At 38.0% G+C, this 15,619-nt stretch overlaps 1 protein-coding gene and 1 non-coding gene across 3 annotated transcripts in view; one reads left to right on the plus strand and one right to left on the minus strand.

The window, feature by feature from the left end:
• Window positions 1–15,619, plus strand: part of LOC120582244 (uncharacterized) — a 118,626-nt gene that overhangs the window by 75,337 nt on the left and 27,670 nt on the right. The gene's annotated exons all lie outside the window — the stretch shown is intronic.
• LOC120582619 (5S ribosomal RNA) lies at window positions 9,262–9,380 on the minus strand. Its single transcript, XR_005647597.1, has one exon. It is a non-coding gene; the product is annotated as a 5S ribosomal RNA (ribosomal RNA).

A 15,619-nucleotide genomic window follows, 5' to 3' on the forward strand; every position in this document is an offset into this window, starting at 1 on the left:
GTTTCGTGATTATATCATCATCATCCAGCATTATTGATTGCTCACCACTCACCAAGACGCAGGGCACATCTGACCCTCACTCCTGCCCCGCCCGCAATAGAGGAGTCAGCTGAGGGACAGAAAGGCCACACCCTGTACCAGGCTGGTGATGGCGGGGGAGCAGGACCCCAACCCAAGGCGTCGGGCTCCAGAGCCTGCTCCGCCCAAGGGCGAAAGCTTTGCTTTTTGGTCGACAATATTGTGAGGGGAAGGAAAATAGGTCAATTTTCATTTTTCAAATCCTGTATTCTTTTTCACACCTGAGAGGTTGGAACCGTCTCTGGGTCCCGGGAACTCAAGCACCTGCTTCCTGCTTCCTGGTCCCCACTTTGTGGCCCAGCACGTCGCTGGTCTCTCCATCTCCCCGCACGTTATTAAGAATCTCACAAAGGTGAACTCAGATCCGTTGTACCAAGTACACGCTGCTTTCTATTTTTTGCTCCTCTACTTAAATTTTCAAAGACTCGAAAATAGCAGTTGCCATTTTTTTCACCATGTTCTCTTCTGAAATATTTAATTCTTGGGCGGTTTAACACTGCGCTGCCCAAGGATTAACTTCCATTTTTGAAGAGAGTCTATTAGCCGAGAGAGGCAGAAAATGTATTTCGCTGAGCGGCAGAGACGCGAGCGGGCGAAGACGGGAGGCCCGCACTTTGGCCTTTATGAAGCTGCTGGCCCTTCGGCAAAGCCGGGACCGGCTCTCTTTATTAAACACATACTGATTTTTAAAAAGCCAAGTTTCCCTGCAAAGGCCAATTTTAAGGGGATTAATGCTCAGTGAATAATGCATCAGCGAAAGAACGACAACAGTCATACTTAATTGGAAGAGGCAAAACCAACTGCGGTGCAGTGCACACATCCCCTTCTTAGATGCGAAGCAAGTTCTAGAAGGCCCCGTGGGTCTTAAAGCAATTGGAAGGTGCGGCTAGCTCCCAGGTCACCAGCCGGAATGATGACAGTCAGAAAAACCATGGGCTGCCACTGTTTCCCTAATTGTCTGTTTCTTAACAAAGGCTGGAAAAGTGGGGGGGGAGATAAACATGAGGTGAAAGCATGAGATGAAAGTTTTGGTGATTTCTCCCTTTGTTTTTGAAGGCCCTAATCAGAAACTTCATTTTTCTTCTTAATTAAGTCAGATGATGCTGATCTTAGGTGACTCCTACGAGTTTCTGCTTGAATCTGTCCCTGACCTTCATTTCCTACTCCCCTGGGGCCAGGGCCTAAAAAGTTTGAAGTTATCCTCCCAGAGGCCTTTGGTGGATGGCTGTGATGGTTTTAGTGCCTGCCTTCCAGTATGTTCCCCTTCCTTCCTGCTCCGTTCAGCAAACTATGTCATTTAGTTTGGGGAGGATGCGTTTTTTTTTGGTTCTTTGACCACAAGGTCAGAATTCACCCAGTGGTAGCAAGACAAAGGGATGCTTTCTCCCTTGATCCTAATTTGCTTGAATTTTAAAAGAAAATTGTCTAAGCTGTGATCTTAGACATGTTCTCACCAGGTCAGAGTGGGAAAGTAATTTTGAGCGATTAACGGCAAGGCTGATTTTCCCAAGTCTGGACTGGGTAGTGATAAACTGTTAACCCTTATCAACTATCATTTGCTTTTTATTCTTGAAAAAGAAAATGAAAGGCGGGGGGGGGAGTGTCTCTAAAAATTAAAAAGAAACCATTAAGATCACTTTTAGCACGTTTCCCAGCCTGCAGCTGGTCCCCAGGAGTCACAGAGGACACTTCCTGTTTTGCACTTTGCCCCAGGGTCACTGAGTCATAACCCTTCCGGAAAGGCTGACCTCAGGCTCCCATATTCTCAGCTCCCTATGGTCCCCAAGTTTGTAGTAAACTCAGGGCCAGGCACAGGGTGGAGGGGTGTGGAGAGCACCTCTGATCTACAGTATCTAGAGTTTGAGGGGCTCAAACCTTGCTGTCCATTAGAATTACCTGGGGCCATGCTTTTAGAAGTCTTCTTCCCAGACTGGCCCCACATCCAGTAAATTGAGTCTCTGGGGGAGGAACTCAGGCACTGGTGTTTTTCCAAACAGCGCACGTGCATCCATTGTGCAGCCAGGTTTGAGAACCACTGACCTCAGACAGCCTTAAAAGAAGGTTTCATTCAGAACTGTACCTGCCCGCATCCTAGTCCCCACTTACTTAGTAGACTCTCGAGGTTTTCCATTCTTTCCTCATTGATTTTTTTTTTTTGACACACTTCACATCGCAGCTCCACTTGCCTCCACAGCTGGCACAACCTTTAATAGTCATGTTTCTCACCAAGAAAATGGTTTAAAGCTTTAAGCCTTATGTGACCTTATAGCCTTTGTCCAACTTAGTTCATCTGCTGGCTTTTAATAATGGTAAGAAAGACCTCACGGTACAAAGGAAGTTTGTCGTACTTCACCAGGTATATTTTTTTAAAAAGCAGGGATGCGTTTGGGCTTCGTTTTGTAAAGGATTATAATCTTTATTTTAAAATTAAAGATGCCTTGGGGGCCCGAAGATTCCTTTTGTTCTAGAATTCTCCCAGCAGCATTTCTTTAGAAAGTGAGGTAAGCTCTTCCACAACTCGGATGTTAGATCTCTAAATCACGACAGTAGGTCTTTAGTAAAAATACCTGCTATTTTTTTTTTAATTTACATTTAAGGAGAAGAACAGGTGTAAAGTCGAGGTGTTGGAGGAAGCGGGAAGAACAAAGTGAAACAGCCATCATTGCAATCAGACATTCGTTCTTTATAAGACTATAACAAATAATCTGTTTCATTTCCCAGCAGCATGCCTTCTAGAACACACAAAAGCACGGTGTGATGGGAGGCTGAAATCTCTCGTTCAGGTTCTGACTCATCGGCTGTCTAAACATGAGAAATTAGGTATAATATTTCATTTCTTAGGATTGTTTTTATACTGCCTACCTCATGGGGCTATTATGTGGTTTCAAAGAAATGTAGGTGAAGGCACCCTGAAAAGCCTAGAGCGCGCGATGATATCATGTAAAATTAAGGTGTTATTAAGGTTTCACTGTCTGCTTTGGCCTTTTCATACATGGGTACAAGGTCGCCCTAATAGAGGCTCATGCAAGCCACGATCTAGCAGAAGAACTGAGTTAAAAGGGAAATAAATTCTATAACAGGTGCTTTTGCCTTACCGGCAAAGGGAGTTTACATCACCACCTGCACAGGGCAATTAATTGGTAAAAGACCACTATCACTTAAGACAATGCTTTAAAAACGACCCACGCTAAGCTTCATGACGGAAAGGCAAGGGGAATTGGGAAGAGAGACGGATTCTCAAGTAGGTAGATTTTATTTATAAAATGTGTGTAAGTTATTTTAAGAATTTAAGAAATTTTAAAGCTACCTGGACTTGTTTCATGTGTGACATTCGTTTTCCACCCCGAGGTTGACCCGTGTCTACACAGGGCGATTCCACGGTGGCCCGGCTGCCGCCGTCACTCACCCACTGCCACGTGCTTGTGCCTCAGAGTCCGTCACTTGCTGTCTTTCGGGACAACAGAATGAAGACATGAGGCGCATTCCCTTATATGCTTTTCTCAGGATAAGCTTCTATTATAGTTTCTAAAAAGCATCGAGATGGGGACGACCCTCTTTTAGAGTGGTGGAGGTGGATATGAGCAAAGAACGTAGCCTTTTAATCAGTATTTCTGCATTGTTTATAAGATGCACCTTACTTCCTTCTAACTTTGTCTCTCTCCATCTCTGTCCCGTCTCTGGAAATCATTGCTGTTCATCATGTAGTGTTTATGTTTTCAGACACTCGCCATTTACAATCACGTGCCTTTAGGAACAAAAACCTAAAACGAGTCTCCGTTATATAAATATTCATCCACTTTCCACATATTAATTGAGCACCTGCCATGGGCAGGGTACTAAGAATTGGTAAAGTTCCTGATTTCAGAGAGTTTATATTCTAATCTTTTGTAACTTAAAAAACAAAACAAACAAACAAACAAAAAACCTTTTTATTTCAAAATAACTATAGATTCACCATAAGTTGCAAAGATAGCACAGAGAGGTTCTGTGCATCCTTTATCCAATCCCTACCTGCCACGGCCCATGGTTACATCTTACGTAACTATAGTACATTATCAAAACCAGTCATGCAGAATCTACATACATCACCACAGTCGAGATGCAGAACGATTCATTACCACAAAGACCTTCATGCCACCCCTTCAGTCATACCCCCCACTTCCTTTCACTATCTCTAACCCCTGGCAACCACTAATCTGTTCTCTACCATTATAATTTTGTCATTTTGAGAACATTCTAGAAGTGGAGTTATATAGTATGTGACCTTTTCTGATTGGCTTTTTAACTCAGCATAATACCCTTGAGATCCATCCAAGTCGTTGTATCAGTAGTTTTTTTCCTTTTTATTGTGAAGCATATTTCACGATATGGGATGTACGTAGTTTAACCATTTACCTATGGAAGGGGATACCTTGGTTGTTTCCAGTTTGGGGCTATTACAAGTATTAAAGCTGCTATGAATAATTGTGTGAAACATAAGTTTTCATTTTTCTGGGACAAACGCCCAGGAGTACAGTTGCTGGGTCATACAGCAAGTGCATGTTTATTTTTTGAAGAAACTGCCAAACTGTTTTCCAGAGTAGCCGTACCATTTACATTCTCAAAGGCAATGTAGGATTTTTCTACATCCTCTGCAGCACCTTGTGCTGTCACTATTTTTAATTTTTATCTGTTCTAACAGGCGTGTAGTGATATCTCATCCTTCATGGTCTCAGTTTGCAACTATCTTTAATGGATAGTTGTGTCGAACATCTTTTCGTGTGTTTATTTGCTATCGATATGTCCTCTTCAGTGACATGTCTGTCCGTTCATTGTCTTGCCCCCATTTTCAAATTGGAGTGTTCACTATTTTAACATCGAATTTAGAGAGTTCCTTGTATACTTTAGATAATAATCCTTTGTGGGGTTTATGACTTCCAAATATTTTCTTACAGTCTGGACAGCAAAAAGTTTTATTAAAATTTAATTATCACTTTTTTTTTCTTTATGGCATCATGATATATCTAAGGATTCTTTCCTAACCCCAGATCCTAAAGATATTCTATATTTTTCCTAAGTTTTATAGTTTCACATTTAAGACTGTCTTTCATTTTGAGTTAATTTTTATATGAACTTGAGGGATTTTTTTTTCCTTTTTTGTCTATAAGTATGCAGGGTTGTTCTAGCACTCTTTGATGAAAAGGCTATCCTTCCTCCACTGTATTATTTTTAAACATTTGTCAAAAGTCAGTTGGGCAGTAATGTGGAATTATTTCTGAGTTCTCTATTCTTTCCATTAACCTGTGTGTCTCTCCTTCTGCCAATGCCACATGGTCTTGGTTACTATATCTCTATAAAGTTTTGAAATCGATTGATTCCTCGTACGTTATTGGTTTGTTTGTTTTTTTTCAAAATTGTTTTAGCTATTCTAATACCTGTCTTTACATAAAAATTTTAGGATAATCTTGTCTGTATCTACAAAATAGAAGGATTTAGTTAAGAATCATGTTAAACCTGTATCTATGTGAGTAGAATTAACATCTTTACTCTGTTGAGTTTTCAGATTTATGAACACAGCTGTCACTCCACTTATTTAGATCTTTGATTTCTCTCATTAGCATTTTGTGGTGTTTAGCATCCAAGTTCTCTGCAAGTTTTTTTTTAGATTTACATATATTTCTCTTTGTTTTCTGAGCAGTTGTAAATGGCATTGTATTTTTTTTAATTTGACATTCATGTTGTTCCTCGCTAGCATATAAAAATACAACCGATTTCTGTGCGTTTATTATATTGATAAACCTTGGCGAAGTTTCTTACAAGTTCTAGTTGTTTGTTTTCATTTTGTTTAGATTCATTGGGATGTTCTACATAAGCTCACATTATCTATAAATAGAGACAGTTTTATTTCTTCCTGTTCATTCTTTATTCATTTTATTTCTTATCGTACTGGCTAGAAGTTTCAGTACTATGTTGAACAGAAGTAGTGAAAGCAGACACTCTTGCCTTGTCCTATTTTATAGGGAAAGTATTCACCATGAACTGTAATATTAACTGTACAGCAATCTGTAGACACTTTTATCAAGTTGAGGAAGTTGCCCTCTACTATTTTTCTGAGTGTATATCATGAATGGGTATCGAATTTTGTCAAATGCTTTTTTATGCATTAATTGATATGATTATGTAATTTTCTTCTTTAGCCTGTTAATGTGATAGATTACATTGATATTGAATTTCAAACCAGCTTCCATCTCTAGAATAAACTCCACTTGGGCATGGTGTATAATTTCTCTTATATATTTCTGAATTCTATTTGCTAATGCCTTGTTAAGGAGTTTCACATCTATTTTTATGAAAGATATTGATCTGTAATTTTCTTTTTATACTGTCCCTGTTTGGTTTTGGTATTAGGATAATAGTAGCTTTATATAGTAGCTTTATATACTATTATCCTAATACCAAAATTCCATTTTGGTATTAGGATAATAGTAGCTTTATAAGATAAGCTGAGAAGTGTTTATTCCTCTTCTATTGATTGGAAGAGGATGTATCCAATTGGTATTAATTCTTTGGTGGAATTCTCTTAGGAAACCATGTGGCTCAGGAGATTTCTGGGAGATTTTAAATTACAAAATCAATTTCCTTAATACTTATAGGGCTAGTCACATTATCAATTTCCTATTAAGCGAGTTCGTGGTACTTTGTGTTTTTTGAGAAATTGGTCCATTTCATCTATGTCGTCAAATTTGTGTAGAATTATTCGCAGAAATCTCTTATTCTTTTGATGTCTTGGGGGTGTGTAGTGATAGTCTCTGTTTTAATTCATAATATTGATAATTTATGTGTTCTTTTTTGCTTTGTCTGTCTTGCTAGAGATTTGGTGATTTTCCTGATCTTTTCAAAGATCCAGATTTTTATCTTCTTTATTGTTCTATTTTCAATTTCTCTGGTTTCTGATCTTTATTATATCCTTTTTTTCTCCTTGCTTTGGGTATATTTTGTTCTTCTCTCTCTAGGTTCTTTAAGTAGGAGCTTAGATTATTATTACTTGGGACTTTTCCTCCTTTCTAAAATAAGCTTTTTCTCCTTTCTAAAATTTAGTATGATAAATTTTCCTCTTAGCTCTGCTTTAGCTATGTGTCACCGATTTTGATATGTTGTATTTTCATTTTAATTCAGTTCTATATATTTTCTTTCCTTCGAGACGTCTGCTTTCAGCTATGGATCACTTAGAAATCTTTAGTTTCTAAGTGTTTGGAGAATTTTCATTTATTTTTTTTTTTCTGTTATTTGTTTCTAGTTTGACTTCATTGTAGTCAGAGACATACTATGTATGGTCTGATTTTTTTTTTTTTTTTTTTTTTAGTTTGTTGAAGTTTGGCTCTAGATATTCATTCTTTGTATATGTCCTATGGGGACTCGAAAAGAATGTGTATACTGCTATCATCATGTGAAGTGTTCTTTAAATATTGATTCGATCCTGTTGATCAATGATGTCGTTGATGTTCTCTGTATCCTTGCTGATTTTTTGTCTAGTTTTTCTATCAGCTTTTGAGATAGGGATGTTGAAGTCTCCAGCTAGAATTGTGGATTTTTCTCTTTCTCCTTTCAGTGCTATCATTTTTGTTTCTCATGTTTGCAGCTCCGTTGTTTGGTGTACACGTATTCAAGATTTGCTGTGTTTTCTTGATTGATCCTTCTATCATTACATAATATCTGTCTCTGTCTCTGGTAATTTTATTCGCTATGAAGCCTACTTTATCTTATATCAACGTAGCCACTTCTCTCTTTTGATTAATGATTGTATATCTTTTCCCATCCTTTTAATTTATCTTTGTCATTATATTTGAAAGGAGTTTCCTGTAGACAGCAGATAGTAGGATAGTGTTTTTTATCCACTCAATCTCTGACTTTTAATTGGTGTATTTAGATCATGCACATTTAATATATTTGATATGTTAGCACATGAGTCGGCCATTTTAGTTTTCTTTTCTGTTTGTACACGTTCTTTTCATTTCTGGTTTCTTTTTCCTGTCGTCCTTTGGGTTACTCGAACATTTTTTTAGAATTCCATTTTGATTTATCTATAGTGGTTTCAAGTGTGTCTCTGTATATATTTTTAGTGGTTTGTCTAGGTATTACATTCTAAGTATGTATGTATGTAAATGTGTGTGCATATGTACATGTATATACATGTGTAATTTATCAGAATCTATTAGTATCAACATTTTACCAGTTTAAATGAAGTATAAGAAAATCTTACTTGCCTTTACATCCTTTTACCCTCTTCTGCTTATAATTGTCTTAAATATTTCCTCACCTGCCTTTAGAACCACATCAGTGTTATAATTTTTTCAACCATCAAATATCATGTAGAAAATTCAACAGAGAGAGACAATATATTGTATGTAGCCATATTCTTACTCTTTCCATTTTTTTTCCTCCCAATATTCTAAGGTTCCTTTTTTAATTTCCTTTGTGTTTAGAGAACTACCTTTATCCATTCTTCTAGGATTGGCCGTCTGATAACAACTTCTCTTAGTTTTCCTTCATCTGAGAATTTTTTGATTCACCCTTCATTCCTGAAGAATATTTCCATTGGGTATAGAATTTGAGGCTGACAAATTTTTGAAAAGCATTTGAAAAATGTTATGCTACTTTCTTCTCGGCCTCTCTGGTTTCGCATGAAAAATCTGCTGTTATTCTAATTTCCCTTATAAACGTCATTTCTATATTTATGCTTTCAAGATTTCTAAATATAATTTTCAGGTGTTTCATGTGTCTTGGTATGGATTTCTTCAGATTATCCCATTTGGGATTCACTCTGCCTCTTAAATCTACAAATTTATGTCTTTTGCCAAAATTTGGGGAGTTGTCAGCTGTTATTTCTTTGAGTGCTTCTTCGGCCTTGCCTTCTTCCTCCCTTCCTTCCAGGGCTTTGAAGACATGACTGCTAGCTAGATCTCTGTTATAACACAGGTTCCTGTTTATCTTTTTTTCCAGTTTATTTTCTCTCTGTTGTTCAGATTGGGTAATTTCTATTGTTCTGTATTCAAGTTCATTCATTCTTTCCTTTCCTCTATGCCATTCATTCTGCACCGCCCCCCTTTTTATTTTTTTAGGTGAGACAACCCTTGGTTGACCTCACAGATTGCAAGGACCTTGTCAGCTTACAATCTTTTATTATTTTTTTTTTAAATTTTTTTATGCCTACAGCACCAGGTCTTCCTAGGTGGTCTCCCATCCAAGTACTAACCAAGCCCAACCCTGCTTAGCTTCTGAAGTCAGATGAGATCAGGCTTGTTCAGAGTGGCATGGCCGTAGACTCATTCTGCTTTTGATCCCATCCACTGAGTTTTCTATTTCAGTTAATGTATTATGCAGTTCTAAAATTTCCATTTAGTTCTTCTTTATGTCTCTATTTGCTGAGAGTTTTTTTCACTTGTTTCATGACTGTTCCTAATTCATTAAAGCATTTTTGTGGCTACTTTAAAATATTTGCCGGATAATTCTAACATCTCTGTTATCTCAATGTCGGCATCTCTCGATTGTCTTTATTTATTCGAGATTTTTCTGCTTCTCAGTATGTGTGACTTTATATCGAAATCTGGACATTTGGGGTGTTATGAGACTCTGAAATTTATTTCTGGTTTAGGTGGCTTTCTCTAACACTGCTCCAGCAGAGGAAGAGATGGCACTGCCTTGTTATTGTGGGTGCAGAAGTTAAGGTCCTTCCTTCAGTCTCTGTCGACACTTAAGGGCAAGAGGAGTTCTTCATTATTCCTTGGCAAGAGTGGGAGTTTCAGCTCCACACTAAGCTTCATACCACCCTGGCTGGGAAGGGCATGAGTGTCTCATTGCTGCTATCCGTGTGGTCTGCACTGACACCTCAGTCTGGGGGTGCGGCTTGCCTCATTACTACTGTTGAAAGTCCTGACTCTCTACTAGGCCTCCCCTTGACACCATGGAGGAATGGGTATACTTCATTACTACTGGGTGATGGTGAAAGTTCAGGCTCCCTACTCAACGTTCTCTGACTCTACTCTTACAGGGATGGGGGTGGGTTATACTGAGGTTCCTGTTACAGCCTGGCAAGGGTGAAAGTCTAGGTTTCCCACCTGTCTGTGCCCATTGGCATTTCCAGATTGCTGGCTTCTTCGCCTACAAGTCTGGGATATATGAGGCAAGTAGAAAAACCAGGAACCTCACCGCCATGTTATTCTTTGGAGCTCAAGGTCCCTAGCCAGTCTTTTTCCTTGTCTCCACTTTTCATCTCTCTATCTTTACGATGTGGCTATAGAACACATAAAAATATCCTATATCTAGGAACCTTACCAAACAATTTTAGTGGTTCTAACCATTGTCAAGTTGATGGTATTGGACTTTGGAGGATGACAATCACATATTTTGAAAATAACTGCTTTCTCTCCCTTTCCAATATTTATACCTCACTTCATTTTCTAGTCACTGCCTTGTCTAGCACCACTGGTGTAGTATGGAATAGCAGTGACGATGACGGATATCCATTCCTCTCTCGCTTCTACTCTTTCAATGCCAAGTAGATTGTTTTGTAGCTTTCTGTTTATATCTTTTATCAATGTTTTCTCTGAGCTTCGCTTATTAAGAATATTAATTAGGAAGGGTTGTACAGTTTTGTTAAATTCCTTTACTGAATCTATCAAGATGAGCATGTGTTTTTTTTCCTCCTCTAATCTATTAATGAGTTGAATTATAGTGATAGATTTTTCTAATGTTGAGTCGGCCTTGCATTCATAGGATAAACTGTCCTCATGGTGTGTTATCCTTCTAAGAAACTTCTAATTTTGATTTGTTGTTATATTTCGTATATATTAATAAGATTGTGGTTCTAACCCCTGCCGCTCTGCACCAAACTGATGACCTCTTGTAGATGATGCATATGTTCTCCGGTGCTGCTTTAGTCCACTCCCGTGGTCACTGTCTTAAATTAATGCTAAATCTCCTATTAAATATTTCTTCTTTTTAAATGTCCTACCTGGCTTTTGTGGGCGTTTTAAGTTGTCGAACTCTGGTTTGTACTTTGCTATCTTTGTGCCATCCTGTCCAATTGTAGTATCTAGGTTATGTTGGCTTTGTAGACTAAATTGACAATCCTTACATATTTTCTATGTTCAGTAGCAGTCTAGCAAACAAATTCATACATCCTTTAAACTTCAAAGGTTGTTAAATGTAAAAAAAAATGCGATTAGTAAAACCATCTGGGCCTGGGACTTGCTTGATGGGGGTTGGAGGTGGGGGCGTCTGTGACTACATTTTCAATTTTATTTTCCTGTAATTACTGGTCTTTTCAGGTTTTCTGCCTCTTACTGACTCATTTTAGTCATTTATATGTTCCTAGAAAATTATTTTATTTTTATGTTAATTTATCAGAATTTGCATATATTCTCTAAAATTGTTGAAATCAAATCCAAGTCTGTAGTTATATCCTCTTTTATTCTGAATTTTGTTTTTTTTTTTATCAGACTCTTCTCTTTTATTGGTATTTAAACATCTTTTGGTTTTAATGATCAAACTGACTTGTTTCTCTATTTCATCAGTCCTCTTACCTTTGATTCTCTTTCTTTTACTTTGTTTAGTGCTTTTAAAAAATTTTTTCTAGAGGTCATTGCTTGGTACATTTTCAATCTTAGTTGTTTTCCAAATGTATTTTAAATTTGGAGTCCCTCTTTGATGCACCCTGTAGATTTCGAACTGAGTGCTCTCATTAACCTTCTTTTCTATATGGTCTCTAATTTCAGCTTTGATTTTCTTTTATAAATTACTCTTGGGCTAGAGTTCCAAGAGACCTGTAGTATTCATCTTTTGAAGATTTTATGGAGGTTTAATTCGTGGCCAAATACTTGCTCAGATTTTTTTAAGTGTTACATGGAAATGGAAACATGTTTTCTGCTAGTTGGGAACTGAATTTAAATATGAAATTCATCTAGCTTGATGATAGTCTATTCAAATCATCTGTATTCTTAACCTGTTCTTTTGTCTACTTGACTGTCAATTTCTGAGATAGATGGGCTAAGGTTTCCCACTATGCTCATGGATTTAATAGTTTCTGCTTGCATTTCTAACACTTGTTACATAGTTCTATGCTGTGTTCTTCAGTGAAAAAGGTTTGTGACTATTATTATCTTCTAGATTGTATGTTTAATCCATAGAAAATATTCCCTTACTTTTGGCCTTGAATTCTACTTCTGAGTGTTATTAATAGTGTATTTTTTTGGCTTCCTTTTTGATAACACTTATTAGGTTTATCTCCAGTCATTCTATTCCGTGTCATTTTAAGTTTTTTGTAAATATCCAGCTCAGTTCTGCATATTTCCCATCTGCATGTCTATATTTTAATAGGAGAATTAAACTATTTGTATTTATTATAAATATTGATATGTTCGGACTTATCCCTGCCATTTATTTTCATTTTCTTCTTAACATATTCCTCCCCACAAGACAAACTTCCAAGGACTCATTCTTGTTCTCTGATTGCTTTGTTTTCACAATAGCCTGTTCTTGTTTAATCAATGCAGCATCGCTCTGAAGAGAGCAGGTGTGTGTGTGTCTGTCTGTAAGTTCTGTTCTCCGCAGTGGAGTCCAGTTCAGGTTATTTTTCTCTACTGTGCAAATGATTTCCTCAAATGTCTCATAACCCTTGCTTGTCCACTCATATATTAAAATGTAGAAATGTGTGGATTGGTGCTGGTAGCTGTTGTGTTTCCTCAGCAATCATATGCCTTGGTTTCCACAGCAGCTTTCCCTTCAGGGTGCCTGGGAAAAGAACAGCCAGGCCAGCTGAGGACTACTCCAGGGGCCCCCGTAGGGAAGCTATGCCCCGAGGTGGAGCGGTTTCCCACAGCTCCCCACTGAGAAGAGCTGTGTTTCTCTCTTCTTCTCCTTACCCCGATTCTATCTGCTGAAGTACCCTGGTTTTTTTTTGTTTGTTTGGTTTTGGAGGGTTTTTTTTGTTTGTTTTTGTTGTTGTTGTTTTAAGCGAGGCAACCCTTAGTTGACCTCACAGATTGCAAGGACCTTGTCAGCTTACAATCCCTTATTTTTTACGCCTACAGTACCTGGTCTTCCTAGGTGGTCTCCCATCCAAGTACTAACCAGGCCCAACCCTGCTTAGCTTCCAAGATCAGACACTCTCCTAATGTTCTTTAAGAGTGACTCATGGCACACTGTGTCCAGCCTTCTGCCTGCTGGGGCAAGGGGCAGAAACAGTTGGTTCAGGTATATGGAGACAACTTGTAACCAGTTTTCCTCACAGGTGCCCCTGTGGTCTGCCCTCTCTCCAGATTCAAGGTTTTTCCAGGATACCATTGGGAAGACTCCTTGACCTCCGCCAAACTTCTCACTGGGCTAGTTTTGGATAGCAATTTTCACCTATTCTAGTTTTTCTGTCAACCTGCCTTCTGTCTTCCAGAAATCCATCACTATTGCTGGAGCAATTAATGGTGCTCTTTTGATGCTATTAAGGATTTATTTTCTTTCTTGGTGAGAGGAAGAAAACATATGTGCTTGGTCTGCCATCTTGAACCAGAAGTCTGGAAGAGGGTTTAGGATGCCCGAACAGGTAGCTTTCTGAAAACAGACCAGACCACTGTTTTATTGAAATTTTTTTTCTATAAATAAATCCAAAAGAGACATCCCTTTTCCTGTCCAAGAAAGTCAAGGAAAGTGTAAGATTATGAGGAGTGTGTGTCTACAGCTAGAAGGAAGTAGCACACACTGCTGCTCAACAGAGGCTGAGTGTCGGGTTGTGTTTGTATCGGCAGCATTGGTCATGGACACTAGCTCCTCTATTAAAATGTAACTATTAGCAAATGAAATTAAATACTTCAGTTGCTTAGTAACTAATCCAATCTGAGAAAGAAGCAAAAATAGAATACATAAATTTAGAACTTTTAGGCCACGTGCCAAGCAAAATATTCTTGCTCGTATCCTTTTGATCGCCTGTCACTTGAATGGAAGAAAGGGTGTGATAGTGTCAAACAGGCAACATTTGATTTGTGCTGACATTGCTAGAAGTGAACACCCCTTGATGGCTAAACACTATGAGAGGTAGGTAGGCTTCTCGAGGACCTCTAGCCACACAAGCCCCCAAAATGACCAACTAGGGGCAAGACCAAGAAGCAGCTCTGATTAACAAATAGGAATTTATTTTTCTGACTTAATTAAAAAGCCAGAGGGCATTATGTGACTTAAGCCACATTATACTGTTGGAAGAAAAGTATAAACCATCTGTTTTACCCGTTTTCAAATAAAATAAAAATATCATTTTCCTCCCAAAGCAGCTTTTCAGCAAGACACAGAAAATTAATCAGATTTAAGATTATACGGTACAGGAAGTAATCACTGGGATCATACAATATTGGAGTTTAAAGAAATACCATGATAAATTGACATTAAATGTGATGTCAGTTACTTCAAATAATACTTTTTTCTGCCTCCTTAAAAAATGAGAAAACACAATTGCACGTATTTATGGGTGACATATTTCTTTATTAAACATTATTGGGGTGACATTAATAAAATCAAATAAGTTTCAAATGTACAGTTCAACAGTATGTCACATATATAGTGCATTGCGTGTTTACCACCCATAGTTAGATTTCCTTCCGCCACCAAATATTTGACCCCTTTTACCCCCATCTACTGCCCCCTCCCCCCTTCTCTCTGGTAACCACTAATCTACTGTCCGTGTCCATGAGTCTGTTTGTCATGTTTGTTTGTTGCTTTCAGTTTTATATACAGATGACATATTTCAAAATAAAATGTAAAAGAAAAGGAAAAATTATTTCCCCAAAATAATTTAAAACAAAGAAGAGTTGTAAGAATAGTACAGTGAATTCCCATGTATTCTCAACCCGGAGTGATGGCTTCATCACCTCTCTGCCTCCTCTTCATACACACAGTACATGCAGGTGCATTATATACACCCACATTTTCCTAAACCATTTGAGAGTTAGCGAATCTTTAAATATTTCAGCTTGTATTTCCTGAAAACAGAACCAAGTGCAATTATCCAATTCGGGAGATTTAGCATCAATATAATATTATTATGTTGATACAATTGTATTACTGTTGCGTGGACTGTATCAATTTGGTATCAAAATCCACATTCAAAGTTTGCTGTTTGTCTCAATCTCCTCGAAAGCAATTCCTTTTTCCCTTGACCGAGGATCCAATCCAGTAGTGCTCACTGCATTTGGTGCTTATGTTTCTGATCCTCTGTAATCTAAAACAGTTCCTCAGCCTTTTTGTCTTTCATGACATTGACATTTTTTAAAATTTTATTTTATTACTAGTTTCAAGTAGACATTTATATAGTTTATAAAATGACCCCCTTGGTTGCTCTCTCTCTCTTCTGGCTCTCCACCTAGCCATTACATTAGTGCTCACTGCATTCCCTGTGCTGTGCTCCCATCCCTGTGCCCATCTATCAACTACTAATTTGTACTCCTTTAACCCTTCACCCCTTTCTTCCAGCCCTCCCTCCTCTGGCCATCACCAGATTGTGAGTCTGTTTTTGATAGTTTGT

Source organism: Pteropus medius, unplaced genomic scaffold (genome assembly GCF_902729225.1).
Source record: "Pteropus medius unplaced genomic scaffold, Ma_sr-lr_union100, whole genome shotgun sequence".
Classification (NCBI taxonomy): domain Eukaryota; kingdom Metazoa; phylum Chordata; class Mammalia; order Chiroptera; family Pteropodidae; genus Pteropus; species Pteropus medius.